The sequence below is a fragment of the Triturus cristatus genome, chromosome 11 (genome assembly GCF_964204655.1).
Source record: "Triturus cristatus chromosome 11, aTriCri1.1, whole genome shotgun sequence".
In the NCBI taxonomy this organism is placed as follows: Eukaryota; Metazoa; Chordata; class Amphibia; order Caudata; family Salamandridae; genus Triturus; species Triturus cristatus.
In genome coordinates this window covers 1,135,877,991-1,135,899,989 of record NC_140594.1, presented here as the reverse complement: position 1 = coordinate 1,135,899,989, position 21,999 = coordinate 1,135,877,991, and the positions used below count along the sequence as shown (strand labels likewise).

Below are 21,999 nucleotides of genomic sequence, written 5' to 3'. Positions count from 1 at the left end.
GTGAATGTGTCAACATCGAGCAGCTATGCGCCACTAAGACCTGGAGTCCATTGAAGGAGACCTCGGTCTCGACGTTGGCCGTGTAGATTCCTTCTGCTTCAATGTCCACCGATGTACCGTCGACAGAGACTTGTGTTTCAATGTCAGAAGAGGAGTACCGAATGGAGTACCAAGCCTCGACGTCGTTCGAGGAGAAGGTGATGGTGAAATCCTTCTCGACGTCAAATCTCTCGACATCGTCGATCTCGGTCTTGACGTTGAGCGTCTTGTGGGCTGCAATGGAGGAGTCCACCTCGATATTGAATCCCTTCTCGACGTCGCAGAAGATCTGGGCCTCGACGTTCAGCTCCGTCTTGAGGGATGCAACGGAGGGGTTTGCTTTGACGGAGAGCCCTTCATTGACGTTGTTGATGACCTAGGTCTCGACGTTGACCGCTGCCTGGTTGACAGCAATGGAGGGCTGCGCCTTGACGTCGAACGCCGTAGCGACGGCAATGATGCAGAGCGATGTCTCGGCGTTGGGCGATCCCGCACCAATGGAGAGCAACTCCTTGATGCCGACTGTCGCCGGGTTGACGGTGGCGGAGGATTCGATGCCGATGGGATTGTCGTCGACGTTTTCTTCACCAGTGGAGGCATTTTCGACACCGAGTCCGACGCCGATTGGGATTTTGCTTCTGGTAGATGATCTTGGTCTCTTCTTCTTCTGTCTCACAGGAGACCTGCCTCTAGAAGTAGAAGCTTTACCTTTTTCAGAGAGGCCATAAAGGCGAATCTTCTCTCTGTCCTTGAGAGTGCGTCTTGATAAAGACTGGAAGTGTTGGCAAGTCTCAGGACCATGAGCAATCCGGAAGGCAAAGAATACAGACAGAATGAGAATCTGTTTTGGCCTTCTTTTTGCCACAGGAAGGGCAAGGATCAAACAGAGAAAGCATTTCTTAGAGAGAAAGAATACCAAACTGCCTGATAAAAAGTAAAGGAATACCCCAACAGGTGTTAAATGTTGAAGTAAATGGTTTTAAGTGAAAATAGTAGATCATTTCTGACACAAAATTCAAAAATCTGTGGTGAAGATTAACCAGGGTCCTCACTGATGGAGCCGGAAAGAACAACTGACCTAACTGTCACCCCTGAGGCATGATGGGAAGCGAGGGGTCAAGGCTCCCTTAAAGGCACGGTGCCAGTTTTTTAATTCTCTACATTTGCTTTCAGTTTCTATGCCATTGGGAGTTACAATGCAGCCTATGGGCTAACAATGCCTGCTTTTCTATTTGCAGGACTACTTTTCTGCTGTTCATTAAAAGCAGTTCAAGTGGCTTTCGTTCTTTCTGGTTTGTTTGTCTATGTGCAAAGACAATATTTTACAGCATTGCTTAGCCTGCTGTGTCTGGAAGGCTGCATTGATTGTGTTAGACCTGGCACCTTGGCGTGAGTCTCCCTTCCACTTTTTGTCGCTCTGCCTCATGTGTTTTTATGGTGTTAGCCGCTCAGAGCACTGTGCCACTGCCAACCAGTGCCACAGTGCAAGTGCTCCCTATTTAAAAATGTATATGTTGGTTGGATTCCATGATTGGCTTATTTGGTTTACTGTCAGACCCCAGTAAAGTGCACCAGGAGTGCCCAGGGCTTGTAAATATAAATGCTGCTGGTGGGCTTGCAGCACTGGTTGTGCCACCCACAGAAGCGGCCTAGTAAAATGTGTCTAAGGTCTGCCATTGCAGAACCTGCGTGCAGTCTGGTACTGTCATGCTGACTGGGCAAGTGCACCCACTTCCCAGTCCCTAAACCTTCCCTTAACTTCATATTAGTCACCCCTATGGTAGGCCCAAGGGCAGGGTGCATTGTAAGCATAAGGTAGGACAAGCCCTGATGTGTGTGGCATGTCCTAATAGTGAATTACAGCCATTTTTGTTTTTCACTATTGTAAGGCTACCTGTTCTCCATTGGCCAGAATGGGCTGTTAGAATTGTTACATCCTATGATCCTAACAGACCCAGGGACCATGGTAGAATATTGAGTTTAGTATGCCTGAACTCAGAATAATAAAATATATCTTTTAGTAAAGTTTATTTTAGTATTCTGTGTTTGCAAATACCACTTTTAGAAAGTTGGTATTTGCTTGCCTAACCATTTCAGCCCGCCTCTGCTATGATGTGTATCTGGCTGTCTGGTTTGTGTGAGTGACAGGGCTGGGGAAACCCAGAGGGGCAGGGCTAGGTAGCCTGGTGGTGAATGGAGAGATTGACATCCAGATGGGTGGGAGGAGTGCACCTGGACTCTGAATAGGGCTGTGCTCTGCCACCACAATGCTGGCTCCACCTCCTGTGGAGCGGCTGATGTCTCTGCCCTGCACCCTGAATAGAAAGGCAGAGTCATGTCAACAAAGTGCTCAAGAACTGGTTTGGACTGGGCAAAGGCCCCTCTACCCCAGAGGAACAAAGGAATTAGGGGTATAAGTATTGGGACCCTGCTCCCAAGAAATTAGATCCTGCTTGACAAGAAGAACCTCTGCCTGAGGAGAAGGAACTGGGAAAGCTATAAGGAGGAGTACTGTCCCTGACCTGGGGGATTGGCCTGCAGTGGTTGCCTTGCTGCTGAAAGGAGAGGAGAAAAGACTACAAAGACTTTAATTCAACTTGTGCTTAAAAGATCTCCAAGGGCTTGTGCTGAGCTTGCCCCCTGAACGAAGTCCCAGGACCAGTGGACTTCACCCCCAGCTCCCCAGAGTATTTTGGAAGTGCCTGCTGCTGTTGTTGGGTCTTCTGAGGGACTGCGTGTCACAAGGAGCTGGAATCGCGACTCGAGAAGGGGAAGCGTGCCGCCGTCAGAGCTGTTGCCGTCGCATCTCGCAAAGGGTGTCGCCGCTGCAGCATCGCATCGAGCGGAAGCGTCTCGCATCATTCCGGAAGTGTCTCGCAACGCCGAAGAAGCGTGTCGCCATCGGATCCATCGTAGCTGACGCATTGCACCGCATCAAGAGAAGAGTCTCGCATCGAGGAAGAAGCGTGTAGCCATCGCAGCCATCGTAGTTGTCGCATTGCACCGCATCAAGAAAAGCACCTCGCATCCACGGAGAAGCGTGCCGCCGTCAGGGCTGCTGTCGTCGCATCGCGTAAAGGGGTGACGCCGCTGCAGCATCGCATCAAGCGGAAGCGTCTCGCAAACGTCGGGGAAGAGTGCCGCTGCCAAGGCCGCTGTCGTCGCATCGCGTAAAGGGGTGATGCCGCTGTAGCTGACGCATCGAGCCGAGTCTTCTCGCAACATCGGAGAAGCGTAACGCATTTGGAAGATCTTCACGTCTTTATTTCTTTGCACCAAAAACTTCATCGCATCAGCATCATTGCAACACTTTCGTTGCCCTGCGTGTCGCATCTAAGGTACATTGACTTAAAGTGTCGCATTTAAGAACTTAAGAGAACTAAGCAAACTTCTACCATCTAAAGTAACAGTAATGTGTATTTTTGTCGTTTAATGGTCTTGTGGTAACTCTATATAAAGAATCCTTATTTTTAATATAAAAACCTGTGTGGTGTCCATTTGTAGTGTTGTCACTTGGTTACTGCATGTGTTCACAAATGCTTACCTATAACGCTCTGAGATAAGCCTTGGCTGTTCGCGCCAAGCTACCTAGAGGGTGAGCAGGGGTTATTTTAGGAGTGTAACCCCTTACCTTGACTAGAGGAAAGGTTCCTTGCTTGTCACAAGTACCTACCTGTGCCAACCAGAGAACCTGGATTCTAACATTGCTGGTCAGCGGTGAGGATTCTGGACTTGCATTTGTGACTCATGTACAGTAATTGGTGAACACTACTTAGTGAGTGCAGAGCTTAAACGCAACCAATACTTGTTGGTAGATTTCTTTTGGGACTGTCTATTTTTGAGCACTGCCAAGCTAAACCATGGTGGAGAAAGCAGCATCCATAGTCTCTGTCAATACTGAATTTGAATGGGAAGAAGAGAAATTGGATAACTACACTGCAAAGCAGCTGAAATTCTTCTGCAGGAAATGTAATGTTTCTACAACTGGATGTAAAAACAAGGCAGAGTTCTACAAGGCGCTGAGGGCCTGGGTAGAAGCAAGGAATGCCACTGATGATGAGAATGCAGATGAGCAGCTGGATGGGCCAGTGGGTCCAAGAGGAAGGAGATCCCCTTCCCCTGCAGGTAGCAGTGTTTCTAGTAAAAGTTTATCTCCAGAGGAGTTGGCAGACAGGAAGGGAACCAGAGCTCATGAAATAGAGATGGCCAAACTAAATGGAAAACTGGCAATGGAATAAAAAAGGCTGGAAATGGAAGAGAAAAAAATCCAAATGGAGCATGAAATGAAAATGAGGGAGCTGGAGTTGAAAGCCCAGGGCTTGGGAAGCACTCCCTCTGGTGGCAGCACACCCCCAGTGCAAGTAGAGTCCAGAGTGTACATACCCAAAGATGTAGTGAAAGAATAAAAAAAAAATGATGACATAGGGCAGTGGTTCAAAGCCTACGAAGTAGCCATGTCCTCCCACCGGGTCCCTGAGAAGGATTGGGGAGCGGGGTTGTGGGGACGGTTCTTGAGTGAAGGGCGGGACACACTGCTAGATTTGCCCTCAGAAGTGTATAACTCTTACCCCCATATGAAGGAAGCTTTAATAGCTAGGTATGGGTTAATCCCTGAAATGTATAGACAGAGGTTCAGGGGTTGCACTAAGATTCCCAATAGTACGTATGTGGAGTATGTGACTTTTTTTTGCAGAGCACTGGATGGTTGGGTGAAGGGTAGCAAGGTTGATAATTTTCAAGGGCTTCTTGATTTAATGGCATGGGAGCACTTGTCCAGTAATTGTTTTCCTGAGCTACGCCAGCACCTGATTGATAGTAGGCTGACTAACCCTAGGAAGCTTGCTGAGGAGGCGGACCGCTGGGTCTGTACCAGGGTCCACAAGGGTCCCGTGGGAGACTCCGCCAAAGGTGGGCAGGGTCCCCAGCAGAAGAGCGAGGGGGACAAGGGTAAACAGAGGGAGTTCCAGAGGAGGCCCCAAAGTAATCCCCAAGGGAACCAAGGGAAAGGCTCTCAGCCTCCCCCACCCCAGAAACCGACTGGGGCCCCGACAGGTACCCCTGTTCAAAGAGGGCCCCCAACCTGTTACAGATGTGGTGAGCCGGGTCATTTTGCCAATGATCCCAAGTGTTGCCAGTTTGGTAAACCAGCAACCCCTGGTGCAACCCCCCGGCAGACGGCTAGTGTAGCCCTGGGTGGAGAGATGGGTGTCCAAGGTGGGTGGGGTTCAGTAGAAATGTCCCTGGTCTCATTAGGAGACCGTGAAGTGGTCCCCAAAACCCAGCTGCCTGAGAACACTAAAAAATACAGGCAGTGGATGACCATAAATGGCCATAGGGTTGAAGCTCTCAGAGACACAGGAGCCAGTGTGACGGCTGTCAAGCGCCACCTGGTGTCTCAGGAGCAGGTTGTCCCAGGAGCATTCTATCCGGTTGTTGCCGCCGACAACACCGAGAGTCACTGCCCGGTGGCTCAGGTTCCCTTTGAGCGGGGGGGGGGGGGGGGTGTCTCTGGTACTCTTCAGGTAGCTGTGAGGCCCGCCATGCCTGTAGACTGTCTGTTAGGGAACAATCTGGAGAGCTCACCTTGGGCTAAGGTGGCGCGGAGTGCTCACCTGGAGATGTTGGGTATGCCAGATTGGGCGTGTGTCACCACACGGTCCATGACAGCGAGTAGAGGTGCTCAAGAGGACCTGGAGCCTGAGCGGGAGGCCCAGGAACCGGCATTAGGAAAAAGAGGCAGGGGGCGCAGGAAACCAGCCCCCGAAGTTCCCACGGTCCAGGAGGAAGCAGGCCTTGAGGGGGATGCCCTGGAACCTACAGGGGAACAGATAGCTGAACTGGGGGACCTGCCTGAGCTGACCCATTGGCAGCAAGAAGGAGGACCCTCCAGGGAGGAATTCTGCAGGGAGCAGAAAGAATGCCCTTCTCTCGTGGGTATGCGGCAGCAGGCTGCAGACCAGGCCAACGGTGATCAGTCTGGAACACATTTCATTTACTGGGAGAACGACCTCCTGTATTCTGAGCCTAAGGTTGCTGAGCCTGGGTCAGCCTGTGTGCTGGTGGTTCCCCAGCGCTTCAGAGCCTTCCTACTGGGGCTGGCTCACGATGTACCATGCCTTCTCTTTGCTTACAGAGAGGTGCCTCAGAAGTCTCTAGGGTTCAGTCCCTTTGAGCTGCTGTACGGACACCCAGTGAGAGGAACTCTAAGTCTGGTCAAGGAAGGCTGGGAGCAATCTCCCAGGAAACCTCCCCAGAATGTATATAGCTACATGCTGGCCTTCAGAAACCAGACTAGGCGTTTCAGGGAACTTGCTGAGACAAACCTGGAAGCCAGCCAGGAGGAGATGAAGCGGTGGTACGACCAGAATGCCACTCTGGTAGAGCTTCAGCCTGGACAGAAGGTATGGGTCTTGGCCCCAGTGGAGCCCTGTGCGCTCCAGGATAAGTGGACCGGTCCCTTTGAGGTTGTGGAGCGCGAGAGCCCTGTCACCTATTTGGTGAACTTGCGCTCTCCAAGGAACCCCTTGAGGGTCCTTCATGTCAACCGCCTCAAGCCCCACTTGGAGAGGTCCCAAGTGGGCATGCTCTTAGCGACAGATACTGGGATGGAGGAGGAGACCGAGCCTCTTCCTGACCTCCTGTCAGCCAAGGAGCAAGATGGGTCAGTAGATGGTGTCATCCTCTCTTCCACCCTGACCCCTGAGCAACAGAACGATTGTCACCAGTTACTGGGACAATTCTCTGACCTGTTTTCCCTGATTCCCGGTGTCACTGATTGATGTGTCCATGATGTGGACACTGGGGATAGTACACCTGTGCGGCACAAGGCCTACAGGGTGACTGACAGGGTAAGGGCCTGCATCAAGGAGGAGATCTCCAAGATGTTTGCCCTTGGGGTAATTGAGTCCTCAAGCAGTCGTTGGGCCAGCCCAGTGGTCTTGGTCCCAAAGGGTGCAGCGCCAGGAGCCACACCCGAACTCCGGTTCTGTGTGGACTACAGAGGACTCAATTCGGTCACCAGGACTGACGCACACCCCATCCCCAGAGCTGATGAGCTCATGGATCGGCTAGGGGCTGCCAACTACCTCAGCACGTTTGATTTGACGTCTGGGTATTGGCAGATCGCCTTGACCGATGGGGCCAAAGAGAGGTCAGCATTTTCCACCCCTGATGGGCATTACCAGTTCCGAGTTATGCCCTTTGGGATGAAAAATGCCCCTGCCACCTTCCAGAGGTTGGTCAACCAGGTGTTGGTTGGGCTGGATTAGTTCAGTGCAGCCTACCTGGATGACATTGCAGTGTTCAGCTCCACGTGGGAGGAACACCTGCGCCACCTCTGGGAAGTGTTGATGGCGCTGCGGAGGGCAGGCCTCACGATCAAGGCGAGTAAGTGCCAGATCGGGCAGGGTTCAGTGGTGTACTTGGGGCACCAAGTTGGGAGTGGCCAGGTGGCACCCCTTCAACCCAAGATAGAAACCATCCTGAATTGGGAGTCGCCCAAAACCCAGACAGAGGTGAGAGCCTTCCTAGGTCTCACCGGGTACTACAGGAGGTTTGTCAAGGGGTATGGCAACATTGTTGCCCCCTTGACTGCGCTGACTTCAAGGAAGCAGCCCAGGAAGGTGATTTGGACTGACACCTGTCAGAAATCTTTTGAGGCCCTGAAAGCTGCTATGTGCACGGCGCCCGTGCTTTTGGCTCCCAACTTCTCCAAAGAGTTTATCGTTCAGACAGACGCTTCAGAGCATGGTGTGGGGGCTGTTCTTTCACAGATCAATGAGGAGGGCCTAGATCAACCTGTAGCCTTTATTAGCAGGAGGTTACTACCATGGGAACAGAGATGGAGTGCTATTGAGCGTGAGGCATTTGCTGTGGTCTGGGCGCTGAAGAAGCTAAGACCTTACCTGTTTGGGTCTCACTTCCGGGTTCAGACAGACCACAGGCCCCTTAGATGGTTGATGCATATGAGGGGTGAGAATCCAAAGCTGTTGAGGTGGCCAATTTCCCTACGGGGTATGGATTTCACGGTGGAACATCGCCCTGGTACAGATCACGCCAATGCTGACGGTCTGTCCAGATTTTTCCGCCTTAGTGATGAGGAACTCCCTGGGGTAGGGTAGTTCTCCCCACTTTTCAGCTGGAGGGGACACGTGTTAGACCTGGCACCTTGGCGTGAATTTCCCTTCCACTTTTTGTCGCTGTGCCTCATGTGTTTTTATAGTGTTGGCCGCTCAGAGCACTGTGCCACTGCCAACCAGTGCCACAGTGAAAGTGCTCCCTATTTAAAAATGTATATGTTGGTTGGATTCCATGATTGGCTTATTTGGTTTACTGTCAGACCCCAGTAAAGTGCACCAGGAGTGCCCAGGGCTTGTAAATACAAATGCTGCTGGTGGGCTTGCAGCACTGGTTGTGCCACCCACAGAAGCGGCCTAGTAAAATGTGTCTAAGGTCTGCCATTGCAGAACCTGCGTGCAGTCTGATACTGTCATGTTGACTGGGCAAGTGCACCCACTTCCCAGTCCCTAAACGTTCCCTTAACTTCATATTAGTCACTCCAATGGTAGGCCCAAGGGCAGGGTGCATTGTAAGCATAAGGTAGGACAAGCCCTGATGTGTGTGGCATGTCCTAATAGTGAATTACAGCCATTTTGGTTTTTCACTATTGTAAGGCTACCTGTTCTCCATAGGCCAGAATGGGCTGTTAGAATTGTTACATCCTATGATCCTAACAGACCCAGGGAACATGGTAGAAAATCGAGTTTAGTATGCGTGAACTCAGAATAATAAAATATATCTTTTAGTAAAGTTTATTTTAGTATTCTATGTTTGCAAATACCACTTTTAGAAAGTTGGTATTTGCTTGAATAACCATTTCAGCCCGCCTCTGCTATGATGTGTATCTGCCTGTCTGGTTTGTGTGAGTGACAGGGCTGGGGAAACCCAGAGGGGCAGGGCTAGGTAGCCTGGTGGTGAATGGAGAGATTGACATCCAGATGAGTGGGAGGAGTGCACCTGGACTCTGAATAGGGCTGTGCTCTGCCACCACAATGCTGGCTCCACCTCCTGTGGAGCGGCGGATGTCTCTGCCCTGCACCCTGAATAGAAAGGCAGAGTCATGTCAACAAAGTGCTCAAGAACTGGTTTGGACTGGGCAAAGGCCCCTCTACCCCAGAGGAACAAAGGAATTAGGGGTATAAGTATTGGGACCCTGCTCCCAAGAAATTAGATCCTGCTTGACAAGAAGAACCTCTGCCTGAGGATAAAGAACTGGGAAAGCTGTAAGGAGGAGTACTGTCCCTGACCTGGGGGATTGGCCTGCAGTGGTTGCCTTGCTGCTGAAAGGAGAGGAGATCTCCAAGGGCTTGTGCTGAGCTTGCCCCCTGAACGAAGTCCCAGGACCAGTGGACTTCACCCCCAGCTCTCCAGAGTCTTTTGGAAGTGCCTGCTGCTGTTGTTGGGCCTTCTGAGGGACTGTGTGTCGCAAGGAGCTGAAAGCGCGACTCGAGAAGGAGAAGCGTGCCGCCATCGGAGCTGTTGCCAACGTATCTCGCAAAGGGTGTCGCCGCTGCAGCATCGCATCGAACGGAAGCGTCTCGCATCATTCCGGAAGTGTCTCGCAACGCCGAAGAAGCGTGTCACCATCGCAGCCATCGTAGCTGACGCATTGCACCGCATCAAGAGAAGAGTCTCGCATCGAGGAAGAAGCGTGTCGCCATCGCAGCCATCGTAGTTGTCGCATTGCACCGCATCAAGAAAAGCGCGTAAAGGGGTGACGCCGCTGCAGCATAGCATCGAGCGGAAGCGTCTCGCAAACGTCAGAGAAGAGTGCCGCTGCCAAGGCCGCTGTAGCTGACGCATCGAGTCGAGTCTTCTCGCAACATCGGAGAAGCGTAACGCATCTGGAAGATCTTCACGTCTTTATTTCTTTGCACCAAAAACTTCATCGCATCAGCATCGTTGCAACACTTTCGTTGCCCTGCGTGTCGCATCTAAGGTACGTTGACTTAAAGTGTCGCATTTAAGAACTTAAGAGAACTAAGCAAACTTCTACCATCTAAAGTAACAGTATTGTGTATTTTTGTCGTTTAATGGTCTTGTGGTAACTCTATATAAAGAATCCTTATTTTTAATATAAAAACCTGTGTGGTGTCCATTTGTAGTGTTGTCACTTGGTTACTGTATGTGTTCACAAATGCTTAACCTATAACGCTCTGAGATAAGCCTTGGCTGCTCGCGCCAAGCTACCTAGAGGGTAGGCAGGGGTTATTTTAGGAGTGTAACCCCTTACCCTGACTAGAGGAAAGGTTCCCTGCTTGTCACAAGTACCTACCTGTGCCAACCAGAGAACCCGGATTCTAACAGATTGTTTAAACTTTTTATATATTTTCTGGGGTTCCCGCACATGGGCAGGAATATTCAAGTGCTTATGACTATTGATGAGGATCCCCTGGAAGAGAACAATAAATTGATACAAATAATTGTGGAGTGGTGTGGCTCACTGGTTAGAGGCGACAGATCCGTAAGCAGAGAATCGGCCAGGGACCAGGGTTCAATTCCTGACGCGGCAGGGTCGTGGACCAGGGTCAAAACAGACTTGATAATTCTTGCCTCGATACCTACTCTAACCAGGAACACACTTGGCAACTCTGGGCATTAAGCTTGCCTCATCTCTACAATGGCCCCCCGAGGATGCCTGGTTTCACATTGGAGATACCCAGAAAGGGACCATCTCACAGGGATAGCCAGGACGGGTTCCCCAGCAGTCTATAGCGCCGGGACACTTCCGAGTAGCTGTGTGCTAAATAAATTAAAATAACATAACATACCTATTTACCAAACGGGATTCGACATTCGAATATTGTCATTGCTGTTATTGCACTTTGACTAAACTATCAATAAATCAGCTGGTATTTTGTATGCAGCTTATATTTATTCAAATAGTGTTTGAGTCTATGGTAAATTATGGGGGAAGCCAAAGCAAGATGGCTGATGCACAAAGCAAGAGTTACGCTGGCTGTCCTTCTGGATTCTTCAGTATCCTGAACTGTCCCCAGATAATCAGAGCAGATATGGTATGCCCCACATCCGTACATGCACTTGAGTCAATTGGAGACCAGGGGAGTCCTGAACTAGAATGTGGCACTGGGAGAGGAGGCGAGGCATGGTCTTGCTGTGGATCAAGATGCCACGGATGAATTGAGAAGTGTCAGCGCTGGCTCCGTTGTGAGGAGCAGCACCAGAGACTTGCTGGCAGTGTGTGGCCCAGCGACAGAAGAAAGCACTGTGAACCGGGGGCTGTAAGGAGCTGTGGCGGCGACAGGGCAGGGGTTTCCCTTTGACCCCCTCCGTGTAGGGTTGCATGGCGCTGGACGTGCCCGGAGCCAGGGGACTGGTGCCCCCTGCCCTGACAAGCATACGTCCTGAGACAGCGCCATGGGCCAGGTGGCCTGCTAGTGGCCCAGGGGATTGCCGTGATGAGAAAGTAAAGCACTTACCTGGCCTGAAATGGACCAGAAAGCGAAGTAGAAGGTTAAATGATGGGTGTAGAGCGGCGGGGGGCCTCCTCATCTCCCCACCCATCCTGACCTGACTGGTAGGCCTTGGGGGCCTGAAGGTGACCAGTGTTGAATGATTCCCCACTCCTGTGCAGGATCCTGAGCGGGGTTGAAGACTACCGCGTATGAAGGTGCTGCTGCGACGGCTCCACAAGGTGCAGGGATAGCAGTGAGGTCAGTCGGGGACTTGACTGAAGATTAAACGGGCTCTGGGTGCAGATGGTGCAATGCATTGAGGAGGCAGGGGCACTGAGGACCCTGGGCTTTGATAAACCTGAGAGACTGGAGGTAGGACTGGGGCCCATCCAACACGACACAAGGGAGTAGAGGAGATGGTATACACTAGATACCTTCTCCTGGGCCTTGGTGGGCTGAGCTTGGTCGGCAATGGCCTAACATCCCCACCAGCCAACTGTATCTTAGGGAGGTAGAGTGGCACTGAAGTTGGTTGAGAGCCGTCAGAGGGGAAAGCGCCCTCTCCCTGATCTTCGCACGACTGCTGCTGCAACATAGGTGCCTGTGGGGGTGTTTTGCCACCTACCATGCAGGGAGTGCCTTAAGCAGCTGGACTGACGCTGAAGATGAGTCGCAACAGAGCACCACGCACAGGACAGGAAACCAAGATGGACAGATGTACAGAGCAGATTGGAGTCCCTGCGCAACTGGACTATGACGAAGATACAACACAATCGCCGATGCAAACTATGGCCTCGAATGGTCAGATATAGAGAGCCACTGCGCAACTCCAAGACACTAGAAGAGCAAATGGATGCACTATCTGTATATGTGAATCTCTTGGCGGTCCGCAACCTTACAGGCAAAGCTGCATACCAGCATGGAGAATGCAGAAGTATGGGCACAGAGATGCAATCTTAGATTAGTGGGCTTTCCAGGTGGTGCGAAGGGAGTGGCACCACAACAGTTGTTAGAGGGATGGCTCAGGGCCACATTCTGACTGGAGGAACTTTCTCTGCTGTTTGTTATGGAGAGCTCATCGAGCCCTGGTGCTTCAGCCCCCCCTGGAGGAGCAGCCTACAGCCATGATTGCTTGGGTCCTGAACTACCGGAACAGAGATGCTATACTGAAATAGGTCCGAATGCAAGGGGTCATCCGGTTTGAAAGAGCTCATCCGCATTTTCCCTGACTACACTAAGAGAGTGCAATTGGAATGGAAATCCTTCCTCGCAGTAACACGAAAACTGAGGCAGTTTGCATTTTTCAGCAAAGCTACATGTAGTATACAATGGCTGGACACATTTCTTTAGAGCCCCAGGGGAGGTGTGGGACTGGTTTGAGGGCACTGACCGCAAAGGTGGAACTGAGCCACGTATATGCTGGGAGATAGTTTCTGGGAGCAGGTGCTGGCAACTGAGCTGGAGGAGAGGTGCAGGTGGGGCATGGTGACGGAGCATCCTGGCTCTTGAGTGGAGGTGCAACCAGATGGTACACTAGCGCTCCCAGATACCTCGGAACCAGAACTGACTGCAACAGATGCCACTATGAGCGAAGAGAGGACTGAAGTGGACATCCTGGAGCAGTGATCCGAATGAACAAAGTCAGAGTGTGGATGTACCCATTCTGCACTAGGAATGGTCTGTAATCTGTAGATTAAATGTATGTAAGCTATAAGGCACTGCCTCAGTTTTGGTAGGGAGGAGGCATGTGTGTCACACACCCCTGTGCGCAACTTGCTATTTTCACACTTTTGGTGGGGAGGACCTGTAGCAAACAACAATGGTGGGTAATTGAGAACATGAACTGCTGAGGAGCGGGCTGGCCGGTGGGAGCGGTACACAGTGGCAAGCTTGTGGACCTGGATAGTGAGAGGTTTCACTAGACCTGGGAAAAGCCGGTAGGGATGTGGCTGTAGCCTGGCCGCTGCAGTAGGCAGGTGATTGTTGGACAGATGAGGTGGTCACATGACTTCCTACTTTTTGTCTGTTAATTAGGTGGTTGCTGTTGGGCTGCATTGTAATTACCATACACCTGTTGTAGTATCCTGTGTTTGGGAATAATATGGGGAAGCACCAAGTCTCAATTTTATGGGTGTTTACCTGGGTAAGGTACGGGGAGAGAGGGGAACACATGCACACCAAATGGAACCCAGCTGAGGGAGTGAAGGTGGAAATTGATTCTGAATGTGGCACAACTGGACCCCCTCTCGACTATTTATAATGGCGAGGTGAGATGGGCAGCATGCAGGATACCATCAGGCAATGGCTAATGAAAGCACTAATATGCTACACATAGCAACTTGGAATGTCAGGGGCCTCAATGCATACACAAAATGTTAAGGGTGCAGACTTACCTTTGCAGACATGGTATATGTATGGCCCTGCAGCAAGAGACATACCTTACTGAGAAGGAAGCACGTAAGCTGAATAAAAAATGGAGGGGTCAAATGAATCCCTTGACATATTCCTCCTTTGCAAGGAGAGCTCTGATTTAGTTGGCCCCAGGCATATCATTGTTATGTTCATGCGGATGTGGAGGGCCAATATGTGTTCTTCTATGGTCTGCTAGATGATAGGGAGATATGTTTCCTGAACTCCTACGTGTCCAACACAGACGACAAGACATTCTGTTGGTATTTAATGGATCTTTTACTCCTGTACATCTCATTTGGGGGGTTGACTTTAACTGCATACTAGATGGGACTGTATATAGGTGCCCCCCATAACACAATACAAAGCCAGGGATGATGTCAGCATTGACAGAAATAATGACTCGATTGGGATGTATAGACATATGGTCCACTTTATACCCCACACATATGCAGTACTCCTGTGACTCAGCCACCCACCATACATATACTAGGTTGGACCACATATTGGCAACCTTGGCCCACAGGTACATGCAGCACAGTTTTCAAACAGATTTCTTTCAGGTCACACACCACTGCTGATAATGTATGTGGCATGCAGTGAGGTGTCCAGCTCTTTCTTGTGGCAACTGCCATCAGAGGCGCTGATGGATCAGCTGTTTCAGGAGGACATTAAAGTGGAACTGGAGGATTACCTTGGGCTTAACTGGGGATCAGAACAGACAAAGGTGACTGAGTGGGAGGTGCTGAAGGCAGTGGTGTGGGGAGAATTCATGTCGAAAACATATGGTATTAGAAAGCACATGACGCATGACCTAAAACAGAAAGAGGCATGTCAGATGGAACTGCAGTGCCAGAGTGGAACTGACCGGCCCCCATTGAAGCCCTTTATAGTGCTGCATGGGGAGATTGCGGATCTGTGGAACACCTTAGATAAACACACTATTCGTGACTATAGACAGTGACTGCATGCAGAGGGGGACTAGTCGGGCCGAATGCTTGTGTGGCTCCTGCAGCAGGAGGACCAACACCATCTGATTCAATCCCTAAATAAAAGCAGACGGGACAAATGTAGCGATGCCACCAGATATGAACGCAGAACTGTTGAAATATCTGGTGACTCTTTATAAGAGACCACTCGACACTGACCACAGGTGGGATGTGGGTATTCTGGATGAGCTCTTCATGGCGACACTCCCAGCCACAGACAGAGCATGGATGGAAACTGCGATCACACAAGAGTAAGTGTTGGCTGCTATTCAAGGCCTGACAATGGGAAAGCTACCAGAGAGTGATGGCTTTCCCCCTGAATTCTACCAGGCCTATGAGGACATGCTCACGGATCGCCTCCTGGAAGTTTACATGGAGGCGGTACATGATGGCAGTCTCCCTTCAACCATGCGAGAAGCCATCATTATTAGGGTACCCAAGACAGACAGGGACCTGGCAGAACTAACCTCACATAGATCTCTTTCCTTATCAAACAGAGACATGTAGATCTTAGCTCAGGTGCTAGTCAACAGGCTCCTATCTACCCTAGTCCTTAGTGGATGAGGACAAATGCGGGTTCATACCAGAGCAGAACACCATGATGAACCTGTGGCACATTAGACACATCCTTAAATATGCATGAGATACCCTTTGGGGTAGCACTCTAGTGGCCTTAGGCATTGAAAAGACTTTTGATTGCCTCACTTGGGATGACATGATCGAGGTCTTGACCAGGAGGGGATTTGGACTGCAAATCCTAAAATGGTTTGGCTTTTATATATAGCCCCATGGCAAAGATCCACACAGGCAGACGGCTCTCGCCGGTATGGTCCTTGGAACGCAATACTATGCAGGGATGTCACCCTATTCCCACTGCTTTTTGCTCTAGCAATGGAGCCTTTGGCCATGAGACTGCACACCATACTGAAACTTTGGGGCATGAAGGTGGGAGGCATGACACATGCTGAATTCATATATGCAGACAACACCCTGATGACCCTGGTCCGACCACAGGAATTTTTGCCGATTCTGTTTCTAGAATTGGCTGCTTTTGAAAAACTCTCAGGCCCACGCGTTAATTAGCAAAAGACTTTGCTTTATCCGTGTGTGGCCCTGACTAGTATCCCAATTGCTGAATTGACTGAGGTGGGGATACCCTGGAAATATGGCACATTTAGATATCTTGGCATCTGGATGACTGATGAAGTGCCATGGTATCACAGACTAAACATGTAAAGGACACTGCAGGGGCTTCGGTCTTCCATCGCATTTTGGAATATATTCCCCTCTCCATAATGGGACTGGTGGCGCTTGCCAAAATGGTTCTGCTTCCTAGGTGCCTTTATGTGCTCCAAAGCACACTGCATCCAGTCCCACGCTTGATCTGCTGGAGCTAGACTAACTCTTAATCATCTTAGTGTGGGCCGGGGGACAGAACAGGTTCTGATTGGAAGTACTGAAGCTGAGCAGAGACAGGGAGGCTGGGTCTGTCGGATCTTGAACTGTATCATATTGCATCACAGCTGCAGCATGCAGTGATGTGGTGTGCATCTGAAACCAACTGGAAGACATGTCTCCTGAGTAGCTTGATAGTGGAGAGTAGCTTGATAATGCGAGATTAGAGACAGACCGAGGGGTTGCAGGTGATGGTGGTCCGTGGAGTGCTTGGGCATTCACCATTTAATAGATCCCTCCCGCTGGACTGATTACAGCCATACCAACAAATTGCAGACATAATGACACTTAGGGAGTGGACGACGGGGTCTGCCTATTGTTAGGAGACCTCTATCCAGCGGAGCGATCATCATCTTTGAGGAGGCCATGGAGAGCTTTGGGGTTACAGCAGGGTCTGACTGCAGATCGACCGACGCCAATGATTAAAGCATGACAAGCATGGGATACAGACTTGCAAAGTCCCCTAACTGATGCGCAATGGGCAATGGCTTCAGCTCAAGTGAAAAAAATTGCCAGTAATGCATGGTTTAAACTTACTCACTTTCACAGGACTTATATGGCCCCAGATAGGCTACATCTATCATAAGAGGTAGTCAGATTGTCCTAGATGTCACAAATCAGAAGCCACATTTACCTACATGACGTGGATGTGCAAGATGTTGTTGAGATACTGGGACGAAGTGACTGAGAGACTGGCACGAATGACTGGAATAGGTATCCAACTGACAATCCAACACTGTTTGCTAGGCACAATCACCAGACCCAAAAATATGGCGATGTAACATAGATTTGTAAAGCTACGACTTCTGCTAGCATAACAGTATGATGCGCTGGGTGGCCATTATGGGGCTCATGGTGGATAAATGGCGACCGGATATGTTGGAGTGCACACTGGCGTAAAAGGTCCACCTCAAGGGGGTATGGGTGGACGAAGAGGAAGACCTCAGGGACTGGATGGACATGCTGCACTGCCTAGCTGGTGGAAAGGAGTAAGTCTCGATAGAGGACAGCCAGTACTCGGGGGGGGGGGGGGGCGGATGAATATTAATGTAGAGAGCACCAAAAGGGGAGTGTCAGAACATACACTGCACATTAAATATGGATAAAGGGAAGAGGGTAGAGAGGACAGGAAGGTGTAATCGGTAAAGTACGTGAATGGGCAGCTTCGTTCCAGGGTATGGGTTCATAGGTGTACTTGATGTGGTTATAATCTGACTTTAACTTGTGCTGTAGTTTGTTAATGTGAGATTGGTATAGTACTGGTTGGAGGCAGCCCAGCTGTTGTACTGCATTGTCGGGTGCATTATGCATTTGAACTGCACCACATATGTACTACCACCATGAATCTTTGTGTAACAGATGGACATGCTCACATATATGAAATTGTAATGAATAAAGCATTAAAAGAAATATGGGGGAAACTGCTGGTCTGGCGTATCCCCACAACGTTTCTGAATACCATTAACACCTTGTACTCGAGCACTTAGGTGAAAATTAGATTGGCCCCTGACATGACTACCACAGAGAAGATGAGCATATACAAGGGATTGAAACAAGGCTGTGTGTTAGCCCCCATACTCTTCCATTTGTACATAACCAATTTAGGAGCAGCCGTTGATGATATGGTCCCTTAACCTCCAAAATTATTTGGACATCCACTTAATATACTACAGTACGACAGTACACAGATGTGTCATCTTAGACAAAATGGAAATAGCCTTGCAAAGAAACTAAATGAGCTGAGCAAATTCTGTACAAATCATAACTTGAGTATTGACAGTAAGAAGACAAAAGTGGTATTCTTCAGTTGAAATATTCTCAAGAAAGTAAACTGGTAAGTAAATAGTAACCAACTTAACTGCACCTCAGACACAAATATCTAGGTATACGGCTAGATTAGGAGGTCATAGGAGGCAGTTAGCAACTATGAAGACTGACAAAATCTTACCCTGAGCATATGTCTATTGCAAAGTAAATCCAGCAGCCCGTAGTTATGGTAATTTATTTGTTTTATGCCAAACGTCAGAATTCCAAATAGGTATTATCACAGCCAGTCAGAACAGAATGCTGACAACACATGTTTCCTCTCGTGGATAATTTCCACCGACTTCATCGGGTCTAATAAGTTATAATCAAGCTCAGTCCTCGGTAGTAAAACATAGATTTTCGCAAGCACCTTTATACCAGTACTTAATGCCATAATATCTCATTATTTTTAAATCCAGCAGTCGGCAATTCATGTATCTGCAAACAATGGGGAGAGAGCTCCTCATGGTATCTCGGCTTCTAGACTATGAAGACAGCAGCTATGGCAATAAAAACATCCTTTCTCAGGCTACTTAGTAAACTCTCAGGCCCATCCCTCAATCCATTCCTGCAAGTGATCTAAAGCAAAGTCATGCCCACATTAACTTTTGGCCAGAAAGTTTTCCATGGGAAATGCATTGACATCGCTAGATTTAGCTCAGTGCATGCATATAGGCAGCTTTTCAGATCACCAGACTGCTCATCACAAGTCCAGGTGCGACAAGAATTCAATCTTTTTAAACAAGAGTATATCCTGAGAGCCTTTTCCTAGCCTATTGTGCAAAGATAGGAGCAGCTCCAGCAGGATTTCCAAACACCTACTGTGGCAATCAATCAAGGTCTTAAAAAATAAGACTCCATGGAGCAAATACCTGGAAGACTCTTTGGTATCCTTGCATTTTAAAAACATCTGCAACTTCACTTTACCAACTAAACAAACATTACAAGTAGTGTGAAAGCAAGCAAAATAAATCTCTCTAACATATGATTGTTCTATCTACGAAATGAAACATAGTTGGATGATGTTGAGAACGTATGAAAACAACTCAAGACAAAAACTTTGTTTTTGTGTTCCCCAAGGAGGGGTATTTCCAAGACCCTACTGCTTTCCTGAAATGGAGAGAAAAGAAGAAAAATCTTCAGAAAGTACAGTACATGCAATGGAGCCCAGCCTTCTTGTGTATGCAAACCATCAGAGAAAGAATTCCTCACCTCACCCAAGAAGTAGCGTTCGGCAGTCCCTTCATGTGTCCTCACACATACTACATCATTCTTCAGTAGGGAACTTCTTGATGGGACAGTCCACCTCCAAGGGAATCTTGCCAAATGTTCCTTCTTCTTTAGTTTGTCGAAACAAGTTATGCAGTAGTGATGAAGGGTCAGGTTCGAACAAGTGTCTAGTGCTGAAAACGGCTGAGAAAAAGGCATGATGGCAGAGGATGTTTTTTGGGGGTTTCAACATTTCCTTTAGAGGCTTCATCCTCTGCTAAAGAAATTAATGTTTAGATGGAGATCAGAGCCGATAAGGGTAGGTGATGTCATAGTGGCACACGTTGTGGAGCTACATCAGATATTTTCGGTGAAGCCACAAGAGGTGCCAGGAACAATCTGGAAGCCCCGTTTGAAGACGGTAAAGAAGAGCGTGGCACTGGAGATCCCACATGAATGCTCTGTTTGTCTAGTGTTTGGAAGAATATGACCATATATGTGGGTTCGGCTTTATGGGAATATTTTTAGGTTAAGCAGATGCTGGGTATTGTCAGCATACATCTAACAGCAGTCTGCTTTCTCTTTGTTCATATGTACAGGCCTCTTCTTTCATTCATATTCCCATCCTTTTATTCTTGCAGCCAACTAGTCATCTGCCTATCCTCCTAACACCTACTTATTGCTTTCTTTTTTTAGCACTATTTCCCCTGTCTTTATATTCCATTGCTCTGTCTAATGACCAGTGGCGGTGCGTCCATTGGGGGCGTTGGGGCGTTGCCCCACTAAGCTGGAACAGCCCCACGCCAATGGACGCACCGCCACAGCAGCTTCTGTGGTTGAATAAATTTTGCAGCCGAGCATCGCAGTCTGTCTGTGCCTGGGTCGGTGTGTGTGGGGGGTGGGGGCGGGGCCGGGCTGCTGCTGACGTCACATGGATAGCGGTGCGCAGTAGTCCAGCAGACAGCAGTGCAGTGGTGGGCAATGCGCATGTCATGTTTTGGGCTCTATTCTGGGATCCTGGCCCGAACATGCGCAGACGACGTGTGTGTGGCACTTAATTTGACTACTACACGACGTGACTGGGACCCGAGGGTGCTTCTCCTAGTCCTAACGCAGGCCCCCGGGTCTCATTATGGGCAGGGACTAACCCTGCTCTTAAGCCAATCCTGGCGCTGCTGGCACAGTGGCGCTGGTAATGCAGCGCCAGGATTGGCTGAGTTTATTCACCGCGGTCCGCAGCGCGCGCAGTGCAGCAGTTGAGGAGTGAGTCAGTCATGGTGCGCCGTGCGTATGGTATGGCCAATCACACTGCGGCAATGTGAAGCCATGCAGTAGTGATTGGCCATTCCAGTCTCTATGCTGTTCGGCGCACCACGTCACCGCGCCAGTGCCTGTTGTTGCCTGCCACACGAGACGGAGACGACACGACGACCACGAGGTGCGAGGCGAGGAGTCACGGTCAGAGACTAGAGAGACAGAGTCAGAGAGAGTCACACATTCACACGACGAGGAGTCGGAGCGAGCACGTCCGACGACGAGCAGAGACGAGACACAGACACAGTGAGTGAGTCACCGCAACCATGCTACAGCCTAAGCCCCAGCAGTTGTCTATTGTGGAGTCACCTGTGGAGAGCAAGGCAGTGCGGCCCTAGTGTGTATTCTGCTACCTCAGATGTCCAGCAGTCTGGTAGTTTGGTTAGCTGAGAGCAAATTGGAGACCTTGGTGAAGAAAAGCTAAGCAGTATAGAGCAGAGCTGGTGTGCGTGAGTGAGTCCCTCCCCCGTGGTGTGCCTTGATTTCTGACGGTAACAGTGAGGGGAGGGGGACTCTCACCTGTTTTTCTTCTTTTTTCTATCAGACTTTCTCATATTTTTTCAACAGAGTCGCAGGTATCTATTATGCACTCAGCATAATCTGCTTGCCTGCTCCTACCACCACTGTCTTGTCTACAGGGGAACACCTTTGTGCTACAGTTGAATATACTACACATTTCATTTTTTTTGGAGGCTCCTAGAGGTAGTGTGCAGGCTCTGTTTTAGTGTTTATTTGATTTGAGGAGTTTTATATGGCGCTAACATAACCCATATCTGTGCACTGTACAAACAGTCAACAGAAAACATGTTAAACATACAAATGTAAAAAGGAATAAGCAAAAAACAATGCATGTGTGATGGAAATCCTTTCTGGCAGGCATGTAAGGGGGGTGCATAATACATAACATGTATTATGTAGCAAGTAACTCTGTAGTATTTATTTGATTTGAGGAGTTTTATATGGCGCTAACATAACCCGTATCTGTGCATCTGTGCCTTTCTTCATTGCTTTATTAACCTTTCTGCTTTCTCAAATTTGCTTGCAAATGCACCATTTTTCCACTCTTTTTTCAAAGTTTTCTCGGGGGGGAGAACCCCCCCGAATCCCCCTTAGGTTGTTCGGGCTCGCTAGGTACGCTCGCTCGCTATGCTGAAGTATGCCAAACATTTTACGCCCCACCACTTTCAAATGTCACCGTCCACCGCTGCTAATGACTTGTTCAGTGTAACCTGTGACTGCCTGCCCACGTGCCTGGGCACCTGCTGCCCTCTGTGCGTCCATTTATCTGTCCAGTAGCCTGCCCT

The 21,999-nt window shown here is 49.4% G+C and overlaps 1 protein-coding gene across 2 annotated transcripts in view; it reads left to right on the top strand.

The window, feature by feature from the left end:
* Positions 1-21,999, top strand: part of LOC146786204 (cytochrome P450 2J5-like) — a 647,500-nt gene that overhangs the window by 558,207 nt on the left and 67,294 nt on the right. The window lies entirely within an intron of this gene.